At 38.5% G+C, this 20,703-nt stretch overlaps 1 protein-coding gene across 32 annotated transcripts in view; it reads right to left on the bottom strand.

The window, feature by feature from the left end:
- The window catches only part of MAPK10 (mitogen-activated protein kinase 10), a 300,681-nt gene that overhangs the window by 249,947 nt on the left and 30,031 nt on the right, over nucleotides 1-20,703 (bottom strand). For 5 of the 32 annotated variants that reach the window (XM_070505429.1, XM_070505442.1, XM_070505437.1 and 2 more), the window contains one exon: nucleotides 8,846-8,962. The exons of the other annotated variants lie outside the window; for them this stretch is intronic. The gene's annotated coding sequence lies outside the window, so the exon portion shown is untranslated. The remainder of the gene's footprint in view (nucleotides 1-8,845; nucleotides 8,963-20,703) is intronic. 32 annotated transcript variants of the gene reach the window in all.

Raw genomic sequence — 20,703 nt, 5'->3', positions numbered from 1 at the left:
CAAAGCAAATGCTCCTGCAATCTGGGGAGAAAGCCCTTTGAGGGTTGCCGAGTACCAATGAGCACACATCTGGGTTGGCACCCCACAAGGCTGCAGAAGAACCTCCCGAAGCAGTTCTCAGAGCTCAAGCCAGGCTGGGAACAGTTTGTCTTCCCACCGGCCAGAGTGGAAAAAATTGGTAATCCTTGGAACTTGGGAAGGTCCCCAGAAGACGGTCGCAGCTAAATTAGTCCTAGGTTAAAGGCTGCTGTGGACCCACCAAAATAAAGCATAAATGCAAGATCTGAAAAGGTCAACGTGATCCAAAGTAGCTTAATTGTGTGCTAGAACACAGCCCAACACTCACATCCCCCAGTTTTCATGTCTACATTGTTAAAGAATAAAATAAAACAATGTTCAAAATATCGTGCATCCAATAAAAAATTCCCAGGTACGCAGAGGAACAGCAAAATATGACTCTAAGCAGGAGAAGAAAAATCAGTCAACAGAAACAGACTGAGGAATGGCAGAAAGTATGGAATTAGCAGACAAGGACCTAAAGGCGAATTTTATGAATTTTATAAATGTGCTCAGTATGTAGAGAAGACATGCACATAATGTGTAGAGAAATGGAAGACATAAAAAAGATATGAATGGAACTTCTGATTATGAGAAATACAATGTCTGAAATGAGAAATTCCAAAGAATGAAAGTCAAAGTCTTCACTGACACATGAGGCCTACCACTTTCCCACTCTTGCCTGAGGCCTCAGGGCCTTTGCACCAACTAGCTGCTCTCTCTGCCTGAAGTACACCCCCCAGATTCTGCTTGATTGCTCCCTCACTTCCTCAGGTCTGTGCTCAATTGTCCCCTTCTCAGTGAGGTCCTCCCCGTTTAAACCTGTATTCTCCGCTCCACTCCTCAGCCTCCTTTCCTGCTTTATTTTTCTCTATAGAATTTTTCACCATCTAACTTGTTCTATACTTTACATATGTATTTTGGTTCTTTGTCAGTTTCCCACACAACACTGTAATCTTCATGCAGGCAGAGATTTCTTCCCCTGTGTTCACTGCTATGTCCCTAAAATCTACAGCAATTCCTGGCACATAGCAAGTGCTCAAAGAATATTTGTTGAATGAATATTTTAGAAAAATAATTCTGGCTCCAACGTGTATTGATTTGTCTACTATGAAAAAAATTTTTAAATGTGGTTTTATAAAACTATGAAATAGCATATCTTTTCATATTATATCTTCCGGCATCAATATACATCTTCATATCAGTAAGTGTGTGCTCTCAGCATTTCCCTCCTCCTTTTCTCCCCTACTAATAAGCCAAAGGCTATTTTTTCCCTCCTCTGCTCAACATACAAACTGAAAGACTCAAAGAATCTAGCAAAAATGCAAAACAGAAAGATTTGGTTACAATGCTTTCTTCCTGCTCCTAAAGATTAGTTAAGACTGGGCTTGAGGGAAGGAGAAGAAAGAGCGGAGCAGTGACTAACTTATGAAGAAGGAAGGGCTGATGCCTCAGAAGTGGGAGGGAGGAACAGGACCTCCCATCCAACAGAGCACCAATGAGCTAAAAGGAGCCAACCCTGGGCGGCTCTACACTGGACAGTTAGCCCTGAACAGAGAGATGGATGCTTTTCGTGAGAGGGGACATGAAGTAAAGCTCCACCCGGCTGATAAAATGGAATCAAGTAGAACCAGGTAGGAATTTCCCTATTAGATGAGATGAAAAAACAAAAGGAGAAAAATTATAAAGCAGTATTGATTGGTGAACATAAAATTGGAACGCATAAGTAATTTTCTTTGCCTATAAACTATTTAAATGGCACAGAAACTCTCATGCCATAGACATAAGACAAGGGACCTCACCCACTCTAAGAAAGAAGAAAAGAGCAAATACTCACTAAACTTAGAATTTTTAATAGCTTCTACCATCATTTCTTCTTCAACAGTGAGAATTGCTTGTATTTCAGTCATTTGATGACCTTGATTTATTCATTAAAACATTTTTTTGTAAATTCTGTTCCTAGGGCCTTTGCCTTAAGAAAAATTGACTTCTTACAGCCTTAGTATTGGAAGAGATGGACCTCAAGCTGTCAAAGCAGTGGTTATCAAACTTCAGCATGCATCAGAATTCCCTGGAGGGCTTGTCAAACAGGCTGCTGGGCCCCACCTCAGAGGTTCTGACTCACAGGTCAGAGGTGAGGCTTGAGAACCTGCATTCTAATGAATTCCTAGGTGATGTTGATGCTGTTGGTTGGGGTACCACACTTGTAAGAACCGCTGACTAAAGTATGGTATTTAACTCTTAAAGGGGTATAAGCATGTCTGGCTTCCATTAGCTGCTTTGTCTTTCTTGAACAACTTACATCCCTAGTCCCCAGCACAGGGTGGGCTCTCAATAGATATTTGCTGAATGAATGAGTTAGGTTTGTTTCTAAAGCCAAACTAAAGCAATCATACATCATTATATCCACACTGAATTTTTTACCAGTTAGAGATATAAAACCTCTATATTATGAACATAGTTTGTAAATGAAAGAGACATTTATAGAATAAGGCTTTAGTTTTTTGTGTTATTTAATAAGTTGAGACTTTGATTTTACACCATAAAAATAACATGCTAAAATACCATTCTTTAATTATCCAGAGCTAATGAGAAAATTGAACTGATACATAAATGGTTAATTCAAGTCAACGAAAGGCTACATGACATCACTGTTCGTGGTGCCAACTCAAGTTTTGCAGTAGTTCAAAGGAAAAAAAAAAAGGCAGGTGGGGGGGTGGCAATATTTGAGGCATCGTACCACATACAGCACTATAGCAATACTGAACACAAAAGCACCTGGCTGGGCCACCATCACACACTCATCATAAGCTAATGTTTTGCACAGATGCCTTATTTGTATGTATCAACTTGTGTGATAGCTTGTTAACATTAAGAACATGCAGTGCACAAAAATATTTTATTAAACCATATTTTTAACTTTTTAGTATTATACTTTGTGACGCACTATTACATTTTTGGGTCATCAAAATAAGAGACTGATCATTTAAAATTAATTTGTTTCTAAAAGAGGAACAAGAAACCAGTAACTAAAATGATGACTCAAAATGGTGGTACAACATACTCAGAAGGAATCAAGCAAACAAGTGAAACATAAAAATCAAAAAAAATTTTTTCTACCATAAAACTTAACATCACAATTTATTTTCAGCAAAACCACACCATCTATCATATTAATTTAATGCTGTTCATTTGAATTTTATTTTTTTAATTTGACTGGTATTTAATTTATAAATCTGTTGGTTTTACAGTTATATAAAAATTATAAGCATAAAGATGTTATATAGTTTTGTTTGTATGTTTGAATAATTTTATAATAAAAAAGATTACTGATGAGAATTTTTTCCCTGTAATTGGCTCCATACACATTATTCAATGTTATCATTTTCTTAACTATTTTTCCTATCTCTAATCTTGCCTCTGCTCTAATCCTTTCCCTACTTTGTAGCCAGAGTTGCACGTGTATGACACAAATCTTATCATGTCCCTTCCTTCTGATAAACTTTTCAATGGCTCTCCCTTTTTCGTCTGGATAAATTCTAACTTCCCTAAAATGACATAGAAGATCCTTCATCATCTGGCACCTGCTTCTCTCTCCAGACTCATGGCTGACATCTCCTCGTCTCCATCCATAGTCACTTGGACCCTTTTGGTTTTCTGGTTTTGTTCTCATTTGGATCAAAGTCTTTGTCTGTGCTGTTCCATCTGCCTGAAATGCTGTTCTCCTAATCTCATTGGACCTGCTTAACTCCCTGTCTTTTGTAAGACTTAGCTTGGATGTCAATTCCTCTTAAGTCCTCGCCAACCCTCTCCACAGCACTCCAATTACCCATAATAATATTATCATTTCCTGTTTTCTTGTGTGTGTTCCCCAAGAGTCTGTGGACACTTCTAGAGCAGGCACTGTGTCAATATTAATTATTGAATTCCTCTCAAAATCCTGGCATGTAAAAAGCGCTAAACAAACTTTTTAAAATATAAGAATGAAACTTAATGATAGAGCAAATAGATCTGAATTTATACAATTTTTAAATAAACCAAGCCACTATCAGATTAATCACCCTGGCGACCCTCCTGCAGTCGTCAGGAAAGCTGGAGTGCTGAGCTGTGGTGAACCCCTGAAGCCCTTCCCTGGGGATGCCTTGTCCCTTTACAGACACTAAACACCCTCAGCACTGGGCCTGAGAAATGATCCACAGTCTCCAGCCTGGGAAGCTCCATGAGGGCAGCAAATGTCTCCCATTGGATCCCAGTGCCAGGCACACAGAGGATGCTTAATAAATCCTGGTTGCCTACTATAACCTGCTCACAGTTCCTGACCAGCCTTTTTTCTGGCCATTAGTGCATGATCAGATTTAATTCAGACAGCCAGCTGGATATTTGTTCCTGAACTCTCAGTGACTTGCCCAAATTTAACTTTTACCCCCCATCACCTTCCTCTTTTGTTTTGATTTACTTTCTCCCTTGTACTCAACTTCCAAAAACTGAAAGCAGTTGATGGGTAGCGTGGTTTTGATTTAGTCTTCTGTTTTTCTTTCCGGAGACAAGAGGTAGGAAGAATGAGAAACGGATTTGGAGAAATGAGGATAGAAAAAGTAGAAAGAGAATATTCTGCTTTTTTTCCCTCCTGAAGCCAATATTAACAGCTGGTGCTAATGTAACCTCTAAATTTCTATTTATAAGGAAAGAAACCTGAAGAGGCTACCAATTATTTGAATACTTATGAGATACGACCTTCTTGTTATGGGTCCATAATTTAAATCAATTTGGTGGTGCAGTACATAGGGATTAGACTAAAATAAGGAAATTAGTTTTCCAGAATAAAAGTAATAATAATAATACCTTGTTCATTTTCAACTTTAAGTATGTGAATATTCGTGAAAGGGAACTTAAATAAAAACTTTAAATAAAAACTAAAAGGAAATGAGATTACAGACTTGATTTTGGCAACATAAATATATTAACTAATATAAGATTAATATTAATTTATCTCAGTACTTTGTAAATTTGTTATCAAGATTTCCTCTCTCTTAAACTCTCAAGACTAGTCTCCTAAAGGCAAAGAAAAAAATTACTATGTTATGCAATTTACAAAGGAAGCATCTGGGGAAGGGAGTTAATTATAGTATTTGAGAGTAAAAATGCTACCCTTTATCACTGTTCATGAATTTGCTAAACTGGAATATTATGTGGTAAACAGTATTCAGATCTTTCAAGGGAGATAATAACACGTTTCTTATTATAAGAGGGCTATGAGGATTAATTAGTTAATATTAGTAAAGAATCTTAAAGATGAAATGCTGCCCTCCCTTCTTTAAGTGTCACCAAAAGCATCAAACAAGTGACAATCCATATTCCCTTCTTCAGGTTTTGAAAAGGTCCTTCCAGTACTGTGCAATTATCTAACTTTTTCATGTTAGAATCCAAAATTTGAGACCCACATCCATGCACAAAAATGTTCAGTTCTTTTCTGAAAATACCTATAATATCATTCAGATCAATTTGGGATTTTCAAAGATCAAAAATGCCCATCCTAGGAATGATAGTATGAAGATTGTTGAACCTCATTTGCTTTCCAGAATTTGATGTCATACACAAATACTCAACTTAAAATTCCTCTACAATGAAAAAAGATTAAGAAAAATATAAAACACCTATTATTTAGACAACAACTTCAAAACGCAATGTGGTATATTTGTAGAGCTTTCCTTACATATCTCTCTTAAAAGCAATGGGATATTCAGAACCGATTATTCCTGGAATTCAATTTGCCTTTCCACCCTCTGGAATTTGGGGCCACAGGCAAGATAACTATGTACCCAAGTTCAGACACTGGTAGCAAAGAGTGAGCGTCTCCCTCTCAATGGCAACATCTTCAGGCAAAGAAAGCAAATTTTAAAAGGATAAAAAAAAAACAAGCTAAGCCTAAGAAGAGGGGAAAAGCAGATGAGAAGGGCATAGACTGTAATTCTCAAGGGTTTTGAACAAGTTCCCTGAAAGAGCTTCGGGCACCAGAGCAGGGTTTCTCAACCTTGACACTACTGACATTTGTGCCAAATAAGTCTTTGTTGTGAGGGCTGTCCTGGGCACTGGTAGGAGGTTTAGCAGCATCCCTGGCCTCTACTTATAGATTCTGGTAGCATTTTGCATCACGCTCCATCCCCTGACAGGTTATAACAACCAAAAATAACTCAGTTATTAACCCCGATATTGTCAAATGTCTCCCCCGGGGGGAGGACTGTCCCCAGCTGAGAACCAGGGACAAGATTTGGCACAAGGAGACGAACAACATTGGAAGTGCCCGCCTACAACAACCACTTGGAACTTTCATTGTGACAAAGTGGAGCGGATGGCCAATCCAAGAGTTAGAGTTAGAAATTACAAATGAGGCCACCAAAAATTATGATTATTTGGATCCACTAGCTGAGGGAAAGAATTTGGATAAGAAGAACCACCTTTGAGTGATGTCTGCTGGGAACAGACACTTAGAGTAGCCACAGCCATAAGTAACTGCCAATGGAAGCTCCATATCGTATACTCAGCAGCGAGGGCCATGGTATGGAGCTATTATGCTCTTTAATGAAGAGAAGAGTCTACTAGCGTCTTCCAGGAAATTTGATGGGCTTAAATACCAGAAACTTCTTGCAGGAGATTCACTGAGTTTCATTTAATTCATTAAATATTTATTGAGCACTCAATATGTGTCAGGCCCTGTGCTGGCTGTCAGGAATACAAAGATAAAAACAGTCTGCCCTCAAGGAACTTATGCTCCAGAAAGAAACACAATTATAACAAGACCGGTCGGCAGATTCCTGGTACAGGTTGTGACCCAGGCAAAGAGGGTCCCAATTCCCCACACTGAAACCACCACGTAGCTAGAACTTCAAAATCATAATACTCTTCATTTTTAAAGAGCAAAACCTGCTTAGCTTTTTCTCTATTCAAATGCTCTTATTTTTGCCCCCCTCTCATTGTAAATTTCTCAGGCATTTCACTGGCATTTCAGGCAGCTGCTTTTTCTCCATTTCAGAGCAATCAATATATGAATGTTTTAAATAGCAAAAAAGCACTTCAGCTGCATATTTATCTTTCTGCTGGCATACATGTGCACACTCATTTGGATTTACGTGTTGCTGCTAGCCAGCCAAAGTCAGCAAGCCTTCCTGAAAAAGCATTTGACTCAATGATGACCGAAGTACTGTCATTTCTCAATCAGGCCTAGCTGACTAATAATAGCAAGGTAACATTATTAATAAATTACTGGTATGGCTAGTTAGGGAATGGACAATCCAATTACGTACAGTTTTTAACTCCCTACGGGCAAAATGCTCACTACTTTTCCACATGATTCCCAGGCCCATCTTCAGTGCAATTGAAGCACAGCCTTTGTAGACGAGTTGTTAGTATTCAGAATAAGAAACAATTGCTTAGAACAGGAAACACAGAAGCCAGACATTTGGCAGCATCACACAGAGTTCACTGCTGAAGCCAACCAGCACAGTGACTCTGGGCTGACAGTAACTGGCCTGTGTTGCTATGGAAACAGCAGTGAGCTGTGTTAGTAAATAGTGTGGGTTCTCTCACCTGCCTGGATGTAAATTCAGAATTTACTGTTAATTTTTAAGTCCACTATTTCTAAGTGACCTATTTATGGAGTAAATACTAGAAATCACTCTTTGCTTCAGAAAAAACATGCCAACATTTGTAAAGACATCTGAATCTTAAGGAATCCAAACACAATGAAATTTTGTTCTGCAGAATACCTGACAAAAAAAAACCCAGTCTATCTGTTCATTCTAATGGTTGTTTATTTTGCCAAAAACTAGTTCCTAAAAATACATAAATAAAATAAAAATAAATAGTAAGGATGTCAGTGTAACGCTCATCACAAAGAAAAAGACTTCCAAAATCAGGGTGCAGTTTCAAACCACTCTTTAACTTTGTTTCAAGTCATAGCTGTAAAAAAGTGATATTTATTTTAAATTTCTCTCATCCTCACTTATAGCTGAATGAGCTAAATAAGGCTTTCTCCTGCCCACTTTTGACTCCAACATCCCATTGAGGGAATTCCTCTGTCTTGATAATTACAATAATTATTACCAGTAATTTACAGATGTATAAAGTACGACAGAAGAAAACTGTCTTGAGTATAGAAATTCAGGGGGAAAGCATACAGTAAGCCTCTAAGTCTCAGCTCTCTTAATCCATATCTCTCCTAGGTCACTCTAGCTTCATTGAGGCTCTTCTTTCAACTTTTTTCAATTTCATGCTAAATTAAATTTTCTCATAAAGTCTACAGGTGAAAAAGTTATTTGGTTTTTTGCTCTGAGCAGCCAATTCTCCCCTATCAACAATCACCCTCTTCTGTGACTTCTACTTTCATTCATCAATAAACATTTACCAGGTAAACGTCGACGTGTCATGTGCTATATGCTTGGCAAAGGAGGAAATGGTACAAAGATAAATAAAACACGTTTTCTGCTTTTGAAGAGCTAGTCTAGTGGGAAAAACAGAAATATAGCTAGATAGACCACAATTTGGTAAGCGCTGTAGCAGACATAGATGTAAAGTGCAATGAGAGCATTATGAGGTAAAAAGCTAATTTTGCTTAGGGAAATAGAAAAGGTCCCATTGAGAAGGCAGTATCTTCACTATATCTGAAAGAGCAAAGAGGAGATTTATACCTGTTAGTTGGGAAAAGCTCGTACTAAAATACAATTTTCATAAAGTTAAAAACATTACTCTCACTCATATATAAACTGAGCGTGTGTCAAGTAGTTTGACTTACAGAGATTTATGTCCTTGGCTGGACAAACTTCCTTTGCATTGCCATGAACAGGAATCATTTGTATTGCAATGGAGAAGAGTCATTTGCATCGCTCTCAGTTTTCTACGTCTTCTACCACTACAAAGTTGTAAAATAGTCTAGTCAATAGAAAGTCAGTCAACGCCGCCTACCCCTGTAGAATCAACAATCCCCAGAGGAAACTCTGGATGACACCCCGTAACCCCTTTAGTGCATTTCCAGGCCTTGAACAATTTTTCCCGACACAGAAAAGAGGCATCCAAGATTTGGGAAAAATACGGTTAAAAACAGAGATGTGACAAAGTAAATACTTAGATAGGACTAAATATGACGCTGTGGGAGGAGAGGGGCATCAACGCAGTCACGGAAAGAAGTTAACATTACACTGGAATGGGGGCTTGGGGTCAGTTGTGAAGGATCTCATGTGCTGTGCAAAAGAGTTTTGACTTTGTCCAAAACCACTGAGAAGCCATCGAAGGATTTTAAACTTTAAAGTGTCAAGCTAAAAGATGTTTTCTGTTTCCCCACTCTTAATTCTTAATTTATTCAAATCTGCATTTTTTTACATTTATGGCTTATTTGGGGGGTATTTCATATCCCAATATTGAATTTATTACTGTTTGTTTTCTAAACTTCATGATGTCTCTATTTCTATCCATATTTCCATTCATAAATGCTAACCTATGAAAAAGTCATGTAGACTTTGGAAAACTCAAGCAATTATCATTAGATTGTTTTAAGATTACTCCTGGAGAAAGCTATGTTTCCATTAAATAAGAATATAAAAAATCATTTTCAGTAACTAAAGGATAGTTAGTCATATGCTGGAATAAAGAATCATGGGGCCCAGCCCAGTGGCACAGCGGTTAAGTGCGCACATTCCACTTTGGCAGCCCGGGGTTTGCCAGTTCAGATCCCGGGTATGGACACGGCACCACTTGGCAAGCCATGCTGTGGTAGGCGTCCTGCATATAAAGTGGAGGTAGATGGGCACAGATGTTAGGTCAGGGCCAGTCTTCCTCAGCAAAAAGAAGATTGGCAGCAGTTAGCTCAGGGCTAATCTTCCTCAAAAAAAAAAAAAGAATCAAAGAAAAAGTAATTCTAAAAGATAACGGTAAAGCAGAAGAACAGATATATGATTTTATTGTTGTGTATTTCAAATTTCAACAAAAATTGAAATAAAACAAAAACTGACACCACCATTTTCATTTTAAGACAAACAGGAGTCTGTGCTGGTACTCATTATTTTTAAAAAATCAAGGAAATGGAATCAATTTTCATGCCAAAGATTATCACAATTTAAAATAATACAATTATCGTACAAAAAAACATAATCTGTTTGATAATATTGGGACTTTATTTTATATACACTAATGCAAGAATTATCAAACTTTTCTCCAGACCCTCTTAAAAATAATTGAGGACCCCAAAGAGCTTCCATTTAGCATCATTAGAGCTATCAGATTTACCATTTCAGAAATTTAAGCTAAGAAAATTTTTAAGTGTCTATTTGTTCAAATAACCATAATAAACCCAAAAAAATATTAACAAAATTAATCTATTTTCATAAAAACATTTTCCCAAAACTGAGTGAGAAGAACGGCACTGTGGTATATTTTTGCAAGTCTCTTTAATATCTGGCTTAATAGACGACAACCAGCTTCCCATATTGGTTTTGCATTCAATCTGTCGAGCTATCACATATCGTGCAGCCTCTGGTAAACTTTACTGTATAGTCCTGAAAGGATGAGTGTGAAAAAAGGTAACTAGTATCTTGGCATTATTATGCAAAGATTTTTGGCCCTGCAGATTTCTTGCAAGATCTCAGGAACTTCCAGGGACCCCCAAAGCACACTTTGAGAACCACTGCATTAATGTATTCCCCAAAACTACTTTCTAATCTCTCCAATCTGGTCAGAAGCAAATTAGTTGCATCCATTTAAGAATCCCAAAGATACCATTACATTTGGTCTTAAAACTGTAAATATGATGTAGTGTGCCCAGAATCATTATGGAAAACAAAATATGCACTATAGTAGATTGGAATTTTCTTCTTCGGTATTTCAAGATAAAAAATAAATTTTCTTAGAGGGAGAATCAAAGAGAAGTTGCGGCATGTATGTGCTGTTTACTTTTGGAAAAGTTTCAACAACTAAAAAACAGATTTAACTCTAACATTTTCTGTGGTAACCTCTACCCATTGAATGAAAATCTTGCCCTGAAGGCCGTGAGCTAAACTTGCAGGAATAATTACTCTCTGTATGTGCCCATGTGCACATGTAGCCTTTGTTGGGGAAAAAAATCTACTTTGAATTCCAGGTATTTCTAAGTGGTTAAAGCAAGCTTAACATCTATAATCCAAGCCTGGGTCTAATGACCTTCTAAGTCTGTGCAGTCATTCAAATTGTAAACCATATGTCACAAGAGAGGCCAGAAGAGAAAATGAAGCATAACTAATGTCATCTACCAGCGGAAAAATGTCTTCAGCTGATACACAATGGTATAAATTGAGCTAATTTTCCATAAAAGGTGTGTTCAGGTCCCTTAATTAGAAAATAAATATATGCTTACATAGTCTACTTGGTGATAGAAGGAGTCTATGGGTTTACACTGCACAGAGTTTCAGACTGTGTTTTTCATATGCTAAGGGCAGATCTTTGAGCCTTTCTGATGCGCCACTGAGAGCTACCTAGGGTGGTAGAACCCCAATTCTATTCAACTGGCCTAATATTTTTTACAAGGAACTCTTACACATGTACATGAGTGTGGGGACTAGAGAGCTGGAAGAGTGTTAGAAAATGGAACATTGATTCTCATACAAGGAACTTTAAGAGAAGTACAGAGGGCTATGGAGATTCCTAGAGAGAAGGGAGTGATTTAGGTTGGGATAAGAGAAAGAGTTGGAGGTGAAAGACACAGACCTACACAGGCAACTACGATTTCAAAAGGTTGAGATGGCAAACGAGGTTCCCAGGGAAAAGAAATAGCTGTAAGAGACAGGAAATAGAAACATGTGACTCACATTCAGGAAATAGTGAAGAGTCTAGTTTCATTGGGGCATAGGGTTGTTGGGCAAATAGGGTAAGGTAAACAGGAACAGTAGAATGATGCTATATTGTAAAGGTCCTTGAATTCCTGGCTGAGAAGTTTGTAGTTAATTCTGAGGCAAGAGGGAATAATTAAAATTTTTAAGTAGTGGTCTGAGCGTCTCACATCAGATAGATTAGAGAAGCATAATAGGACTCTAATAAGTAGTCATTATCCGAGTCAGGGCAAGAAGCAATGAATGAGTCCTGACCTGGAGCTCTAACCATGGAATTATAGAGGCAAGAGTCATTTTCCAGGTAGAATCTACAAAATGTACCAACAGGCAAGAATAATGGTTAATAGAGAAAGACCTCTCAAAAATTATCCAGATTCTGACCCTAGTCCATTAGGGAAATGACGATATCATTAATATTAATAGGAAAGTACAAAAAAGAAACAAATTGATTTGGGGGAAAGAAAACAGTTGTTGAACATGGTGAATTTCAGATTCAAGGTTAAGCAGGCATTTGAAAATAGAGAATAGGGTCTGAGGCTCATCTGTTTGTGATCTTTAGACGTCTTTTTAATACCTTAAACCTCCAGGAGAAAAAAAGAATTAGTTTTATTATCTAACACAAAAAATAAATTGATTTTATCATTGCATTTTCTTCAAAAAGGAGGAAACATCAGACATTATAATCCTATATTTCGGCATAGAGCTTAAAATGAGGAGAGTCTTCTTTTTTTGCTGACTTGGTATCTTGACTTGAAGATTATAGAGGGAAAAGAAAAAAAAGGGGAAAGAAAATAAACATTTAAGAGGACATGGTAATATAATACCTTTATGCCTCTATTCTTACATGAATTTCTGTAGGTCATCCCTCTTTTTGCAAGTGAGGATGTATCTCATGGTAAGTTTAGTTACATTATAAATAGCCTCTTAGGTACATCTATCCCAGAATAACACCCACTAGCTACTTATCTGATGAATCGTCAGGATTTTAGCTTAGTTTAGAAGAGGCTGGGGGAATAACACACCTGGTCTGCTGACCAAGGAGAAAGGAGATTTTCAAAGCTATCTGGGATTGGAAGGAAAACATATCTTTTAAAAAATGAAAAAACATCTACTTTTTATGCTAATTTTGCTAATATAACTGGCATTCAGGAGTTATTAAAGCTATCTCTTCAGATATCTAAATTTTATTCCATGAACTTCATTTCATAATACTAAAAACTCTCAAGACGGTGATGAATGGGTTAACATATGTAAAGTCCTTAGAACAGTGCTTGGCACATAGTCAGGTGCAACTTAAATAGTGCTGTCATCATCACCATCATCATTTTCATCATGTTCGTCAATAGCTGAAAACTTTGGACAGTGAAATTTCTTCCATTTATAAAATTGAAAAAGAATCCTACAATCCTCACATTAAAGTTAAAAGGAAAAGAATCCTTTCAAATTCAAAGTCTTACAGGAGAGTATTCTTTGTTGGCAGTGAGATCTGGCGTCCATTTTGTTATTTATTCTGTAACTTGCTTCCTTATTTAAAAACTCTACTTCCTGTTCTGTAACTAAAATGAAAAATAATTGAGGCTCAAATGAAGTCCCACACTCCCCAGTGACGTCATTCAATGCCCACGTCTCCACCGTTGCCACCGACAAATCACGGTCAGGTACACAAAGGACAGCTGAACTCTGGCACGCAGATCTCTTGATACCTCTATGCGCACATACTGCATCAATGTAATAATTGAAGGGGGCTTCTGATCAGGAAGTAGAGACCAACAGCCCCACTGCCTTCAGCCACCTGCCACCTGCATTCAACGGTCTGCAGGACAATTTCATCAAGGAGATGCTTCTAGCAATACTAATGTGAACATAAAATCAACCCCTTGACTTGTCCTTTCCTGGTCATAACCTGGAAATCATTTGTGGTGCTTAAAATTAGCTCCAGAGACAGCTCGTCCTGGTTCAAATCCCCGTACCTTCCAAGTACGTGACCTTGGGAAAGGTACTAACCTCTCTCCTCCTCAGTGACCAAGTCATCAAATAGGGATAATGACAGACCCTTCTTCACTGAGCTGTTAAGAAGAACCAAGGAGTTCAGCCACGTGAAAAGATTAGAGCAGTGCCCGGCATGAACGAGGTGCTTACTAAATGTAACCTGGGCCAGCAATGATGCGTGTGCAGACCATGCACAGGCCTAAGGGTTGGCTGCTCTCCACTCTCCTTTGAACTCGTAGAGTGTGTTAGTCACACCCTCAGCAAATTCGTAATACTCTCCATTTTGCTTTTTATTCAAAAGTACAGAGAATATATTTCTTAAATATGAGTCATCCATTTATATAGCAAGTAATATGTAACTAACCGACCTGATAACGTGTGACGGTTTCTGATCAATGCGCATAGTACATTGGCTCCTCCGTTAGTAACTTCCTTACAAGCAACATAAATACACAAGTATTTTTTAAAATATCAGTATATAATGTCAAGGGAGAAGTTGATCCTAAAATTGCAGGCAGCCTAAAAATTCATTGAACTGTTTTCCCCTTCCGCAGCTCGAGCTCTGTTTTTAAAATATCGCTCACTTCCTTGAGGCACTATTTATGATGGCTTGCTCTCAGTTGTTATTTTTTCCTAATTTCTCACTGTGTGATTTAGTGGTTTTTCTTCTCAAGGAAGATTCTTTATGCCTGTCCTGCTGTGGGATGCTTTTCATGAAGGTAGCTGTAATTATTTACTCCGCATCTCCTACTGTGGCACGGGTCAGAGCATGACTTGCAAGAGGGGCTGTTACATAGGTTACCTGTGAGAGCCCAAGGTCAGAGCCAGCCCAGAAACTCAAAGTATGAGGAAGCCAAATTCCCAGCACTGTATGATTACTCAGTTTTAAGTTAAACACACACACACACAAAATCATGAGGATTGCACACATTTGTCCTCAAAAACAAACATATGCTAACAAGTATGACACACTTATATTATTGAATAGAATAAATGTGTTAAAGATCAACAAAAATGGGTCAACACTAATAAAGAAACTTAAAAGATAAAATAGTATTAAGCAGATGAAAATTATAAATAGGAAATCCTAGGCTCTTCTTATTATTCATTAGTTTTATAGATAACCCAAGGTGAATCTCTACCTTTTCTCTAATGCCCAATTTTTCCACCGTGGCTGCGTAAATTTTTAGATGGCACTGATTTTACATTAGGGGACACCTTCAGGACAATTCCTGCTTGGAGTTTCAGGACCTCCATCCCCAACATTGCCACTAAGAATAACAATTTTTTATCTTGTGGAGAACAAACGCAACTGGAAAACACCACGACTACACATCCTCACCAAATGATGCCAACTTCCATCTTCCCCTTTGCAGAGAGAGACCCATCGTTCAGAGTTTCTGCCCCCAGGATGATAGTGGACAGGTGTGGCCCTTACTCCCCAGATGGCTGCTTACGATTTTCACTATTATAAATTATATTGGAAGAATGTCTTTATATGTTTTTTGATTACACACATAAAATGCATTCTAGAAATGGAATTACTAAACCCAACAGGGCAAGCATTTCTAGAGAGCTTACAACACACTGTATTGTCAAATTACCTTCCAAGAGTGCTGTACCAGAATAGCTTTTGCCATTAATTTTACTTATGTTTATGTACAGAGTTGTTTTCTAAAGTAAATAAGAGGAATTGTATAATTTTGGTAAAGTTACACATTTTCTGATGCTGAGATACATACACCAAGCAAGCAAAATTAAGTGTAAAGGTCATTCAACCTCAAATGCAGATTTGCATTAAAATTTCTTCCCCTAGACGTATTGAAAAAAATTTTTATACCTTCTGATACATACAAAAAAATAAATAAATAAAATAGTTTCTTCCCTAAAGCAGCAAAAAGTTGCACACTTAAGATTTCTCTGCTCTGTGCAGACAAATCTCTACATCAATTGTTCTTTTTTCTTTTTTTTTGGTGAGGAAGATTGTCCCTGAGCTAACATCTGTGCCAGCCTTCCTCTATTTTGTATGTGGGATGCCTCCACAGCATGGCTTGATGGGTGGTGCGTAGGTCTGTGCCCAGGATCTGACCCACGAACCCTGGGCCGCCAAAGCAGAGCATGCGAACATAACCACTACACCACCCGACCAGTCCCTCTACACCTAATCTTAAATGAGATTTGGTAAATTTTCCTTAAAAAGACTCTGTTGTTAGAGTGATATCTTCTTAAGAAAAGCTCCTGTATCTCAACAAAACTGGAAAAAAAAGAAGAAATGCTCTGCAACCGGGACTGGGGCTGCTCCCCATCTAAAGCTGTTTGGACCAGGGGGCTTTCCCAGCTCCAGAAGCAACACAAATCCCATAAGGCCAATGCCACACCAAACAACAAAGGACAAAAGAGAGAAATAACACAGGAAGAATATTGGCGTATCCAATCCTTAGCCAAACATACATGGATAGATGACTTACCACGCGGACCCAAAACAACAGTCACATCGGAAAAAGTTTTGCAGTGAGGTGAAACCTGGCGTTTACATAGTTTTCTCTGTTCTAAATCAAAGTTGACCAAGCAATTTAAAACCAACTTTTTATTAAAGAGAGAGACAGAGAATGTTGACATATAAATACAAATCTGAATTGGTCATATGACTAATGATAGCTGCATAAGAATTATCTTTTCCAGTGAAATCTCACAGGAAATTCAATAACATATAAACTGTGTGTGTGTGTGTCTTTGTCTCTCTGTCCAATCTGTCTGTCCCTCTGTCCCCTCTCCCTGCCTCTCTTTTTTCTCTCACATAAACACAGACTAAAAAAGTATGAATTAAGGAGAAACACCACAATTTTAAAGTACAAATAAAATTGCAATTATTCTGCATTGATCAAAACAAGTTAGAAAAGTAAAGCATTTTACTTTTATTAAGATGCACAAAAGCACCAGCCCGGTGGCATCGTGGTTAAGTTTGCATGCTCTGCTTGGGCAGCCCGGGGTTCGCCTTTTCAGATCCCAGGCACAGACCTACGCACCACTTATCAAGCCATGCTGTGGCAGGTGTCCCACATGTAAAGTAGAGGAAGATGGGCACAGATATTAGCTCAGGGCCAGTCTTCCTCAAGAAAAGAGAGGAGGATTGGCAGTGGATGTTAGCTCAGGGCTAATCTTCCTCAAAAAAAAAAAAAAGATGCACAAAAAATTATGAGGTGAAGTGATTTTCACTAAAGTTGAAAAAATAGTCATTGTGGCGCCAGCCTGGTGACGTAGCGGTTACGTTCATTAGCTCCGCTTTGGTGGCCTGACGTTCACAGGTTTGGATCCCTGGCATGGACTTACACACCACTCATCAAGCCGTACTACAGCGGCATGCCACATACAAAATAGAGGAAGATTGGTACAGATGTTAGCTCAAGGACAATCTTCCTCAAGCAAAAAGAGGAAGATTAGCAACCAAGCTTAGCTCAGGGTCAATCTTCCTTACCAAAAAAAAATAATCATTGACTCAGAAAGCAGTAGCAGCATGCAGAGATCACTGGGTCCAAGGTGGCAAACTCGAATGCCCACAGGGACTACACAGGTTCATAGATTCGTGAAGAAGCTGAGTTGGGTCTGGGCAACTTGAACAGCACAGGAGCCACTGAAATGGCAATAACAACAATCAGTTGTGGCCATGGTAGAAATGGTCGGCTGATGCTTCAGATTTTATCATTTTACATGAGAGGGTTAAACTCTGGATTTTAAAGCATTTCTAATTAATATTTAAAGTTTTTAAACTACTCACAAGCCTTACTTAACATGGATTCAGGCCAAAGTAAACGAGTTCGCAAGCTTTGATCTAGTCCAAGGTGAGGCCCATAAAGAAACCTGCCCAAAGTCACACAGTGAGTTCTTGGCCAACTCAAAGGAGGTTTTCTCCGTCCAAGAGAAGCGCCCACCACCACCACACACCACGTTGCATTCTCTGACAAAGCAGTGTTCCAAAACCATATGTGCCACATGTTTTCTGGAGCACTGCCATGAATCTGGCCATCTCTCTCTTCCTCTTCCATCAGCCCCAGAGCCAGCTCAGCCTGACAGTGCTGGCAGGGTTAATGCCCCGGGGGGGACCATCGACCCAACGGGAACGCCAGCCACTGCTCCCAAATGCTTCTGCCTCGGGGCCTTAAGCAGACAACCCTGCCAACCTAATGTTTGTCTCTCAGGGACTCTTGACCAAATGGAGCCCCAACTGCCCGAGGAGGAGAGCTCTTCCCCTGTCTCGCGTTCCCTCCCCTCACTCCTGCCATCTGGAATGACCTCTGAAATACACCAACTGTACTCTGCTCTCTCTCAGTCACTGCTGCAGACTGGATTTTTTGAAAATTTGTCTCTTTACAGGAAACTCTTGAAAGTAATGAGAAGTAGTCAAATCTAAAGGCCACAGTGGTTTGGGGAGGTGCGGAATCTAGCTCTGTTACCAAGCAGCTGTATGACCTTGAACAAGTCAGTGAAACTGTCCAGTTTGTAATTTTCATATTTGTGAAATGTAAGTGCCAGACTAGATATCTTGTGTTGTTCCAATTTCCATAGTCTTTAATCTGGAAGTGTACCTCCCAACCCATAGTTCAGAAACGATGAAACCACATAGGTAAGGCCCCTCTACATCTTGCTTCTTGGAATGTAATTCCAACTACAGTCTGTTACATTTCCAAATCTTAATGAGAGTTGGCAGTGATTTAAATGACACACATTTTCAGGAGTGATGCTTATTTCTATCCCAGGTTCCTAAATAGTCTAATACCAAATCAAGGAGAATGTCTCCATTTATCGCCAGGAAGGACAGTATCAGCGACTTAAAGTTTTAGGTAATAAAGAATCTTTACGGGTTGATTTACTAAACATCCTAAATGAAGTGTAGACCTGTTTTGTAACTCTAAGACAGCGATGTACTGCTCTCATCTGTAATATATCCCTTTTTAAATGTAGCTCTGTAAGGAATTGTCAGATAAATTTAAATGCCACTGTAAATCAAGTGTTCATAATTCCATAAAATCATGTCTTGATCTAAAGGATGAAAATATAGCCCCAAATTAATGCACATGTTTAAACAGCACTATAGCATGTTTGGAGTCACGAGACACTATTTACGGAGCAGCTTCTGACAATTTTGTTTACAGATCAGAAAAATAGCAGAAAAATTTGCATTTGTTTGTCCTTGGAACTTCTTTTTTGCATCAGCTTCTCGCTTCTCAGGAGACTGCATCCCTCGTATGTGAAATATTTTAGCACATGATCTAGTCAGCTAGCACACATTCTGCAGTGACTCTATTTATGGAACTCAGAGAATAAGGCAGCACAAAAAAGGAGATGTGAAGTTATGAATTGCAATATAAATTAATTGGCTGGGAGGAGGCAAATCGACCTGAGTGAGGCTATACAGAAGTCTAGCAGCCTTCTACCCAAGTCTGAGCTCCTTGCAGAGCTTAAAAGGGAAGAAGAGGCAGGATCTGGGAGGCAATCCTCTGGCAGAATTCAAGTTGAAGTCCACACTTGTTCTTATGACTAACCACCTTGTTCTGAGATGTCAGCAGCAACAGCAGCGGTTTGTTGTTTGTTTCAGACAATTTATATCAGATAAAGATCACTCCCCATGTTACCACAGTGCCTTATTACAGACTTGTCCTTGGGCCCAGAGAAGCCCCATTCTCTTTCCTGGGGATTTAAAGCCAATAACTGTGGCTTAGATGCTCACCAAGGTCATTCAAACTTTGAAATATTCAGGCCAGGAAAGAGAAAAATATTATTTTTCAGATCTCAGAGAAGAAAAGAGTTCATTTTGAAACCTAGCGTTTATCATAGCGGGGGATACAGCAGAAGTCCACCACACACGCTAGAAAGGAAATGCTCGTAATGAGAGGTAAACTTTCTCTCTGCTCTCTTCTTTATGGTCCCTCAGGAGCACCATCTGTGTCATCTCTAAATCTCTCAATGTGGTCTCACATTTCATTTCCATTATGACTTCAGGGCAGGCCAGGCAATGCACAAATCTGAAATAAATTAGAAATAGTGTTTGCCGACTCTCTGCCAGACATTGAACTAAATGCTTTATTTATGTAATCACATTGATAACTCACCAAATCGTATTGAGTGTCTTGGAGAACTAGCTTGTCTAAGACCACACAACAAGCAAGTGTCAGAATCGAAGTTGAAACCAAGTTTATCAGATTTTACAATCATAATCTCTCCTACAACAGCCTAAACAAAAATTGAAAATTCCAGAGAAAGATCATCATAATTTGGAAAGAATTCTACTACCGATATACACAGTTCCCCGTCATAGTCGTCCGTGGAACCAGTGCCCCGTCAGAAAATTCTGTACAATGATAGAATCATCAAAAATCATTTTACTATTACATTCAAGAGTATAGCATTTATTATGTATAGAACTCATAAGTTGATTTTGGGATAATTAAGAGAGTTGAACCACGAAAGAAAACACACATTGAAAAAGTCTGTGTGAAAATAATGCCTATCTTAATCTAAAGAGAAATAATCTGCCTTCTAAGAAGTTCAAGTGAGAGCACAGGGGCATTTCTTTGCCATAATTAGAATTCAGGACTGAACTAATACTTAGTTTGTTATTGACCAATTTTAAATGGTAAAATTGAAAATATTATACAGCTTCTCTTTGTTTGAGTGGAAAGTTCCCAAAAAGCTTTAGAGAAAGAATATCAATACTAGAGTCTAAGGGCCATATTATGCATTATAGGGGCTAGTTTGATAGCAGAACTGACAAGATATGAAGATAATAACCAATACCTGTTCATCACTTATT

Source organism: Equus asinus, chromosome 3, assembly GCF_041296235.1.
Source record: "Equus asinus isolate D_3611 breed Donkey chromosome 3, EquAss-T2T_v2, whole genome shotgun sequence".
Lineage (NCBI taxonomy): Eukaryota > Metazoa > Chordata > Mammalia > Perissodactyla > Equidae > Equus > Equus asinus.
Note: the sequence above shows the minus strand (reverse complement) of the source record. Positions and strands in the feature narration are given on the sequence as shown.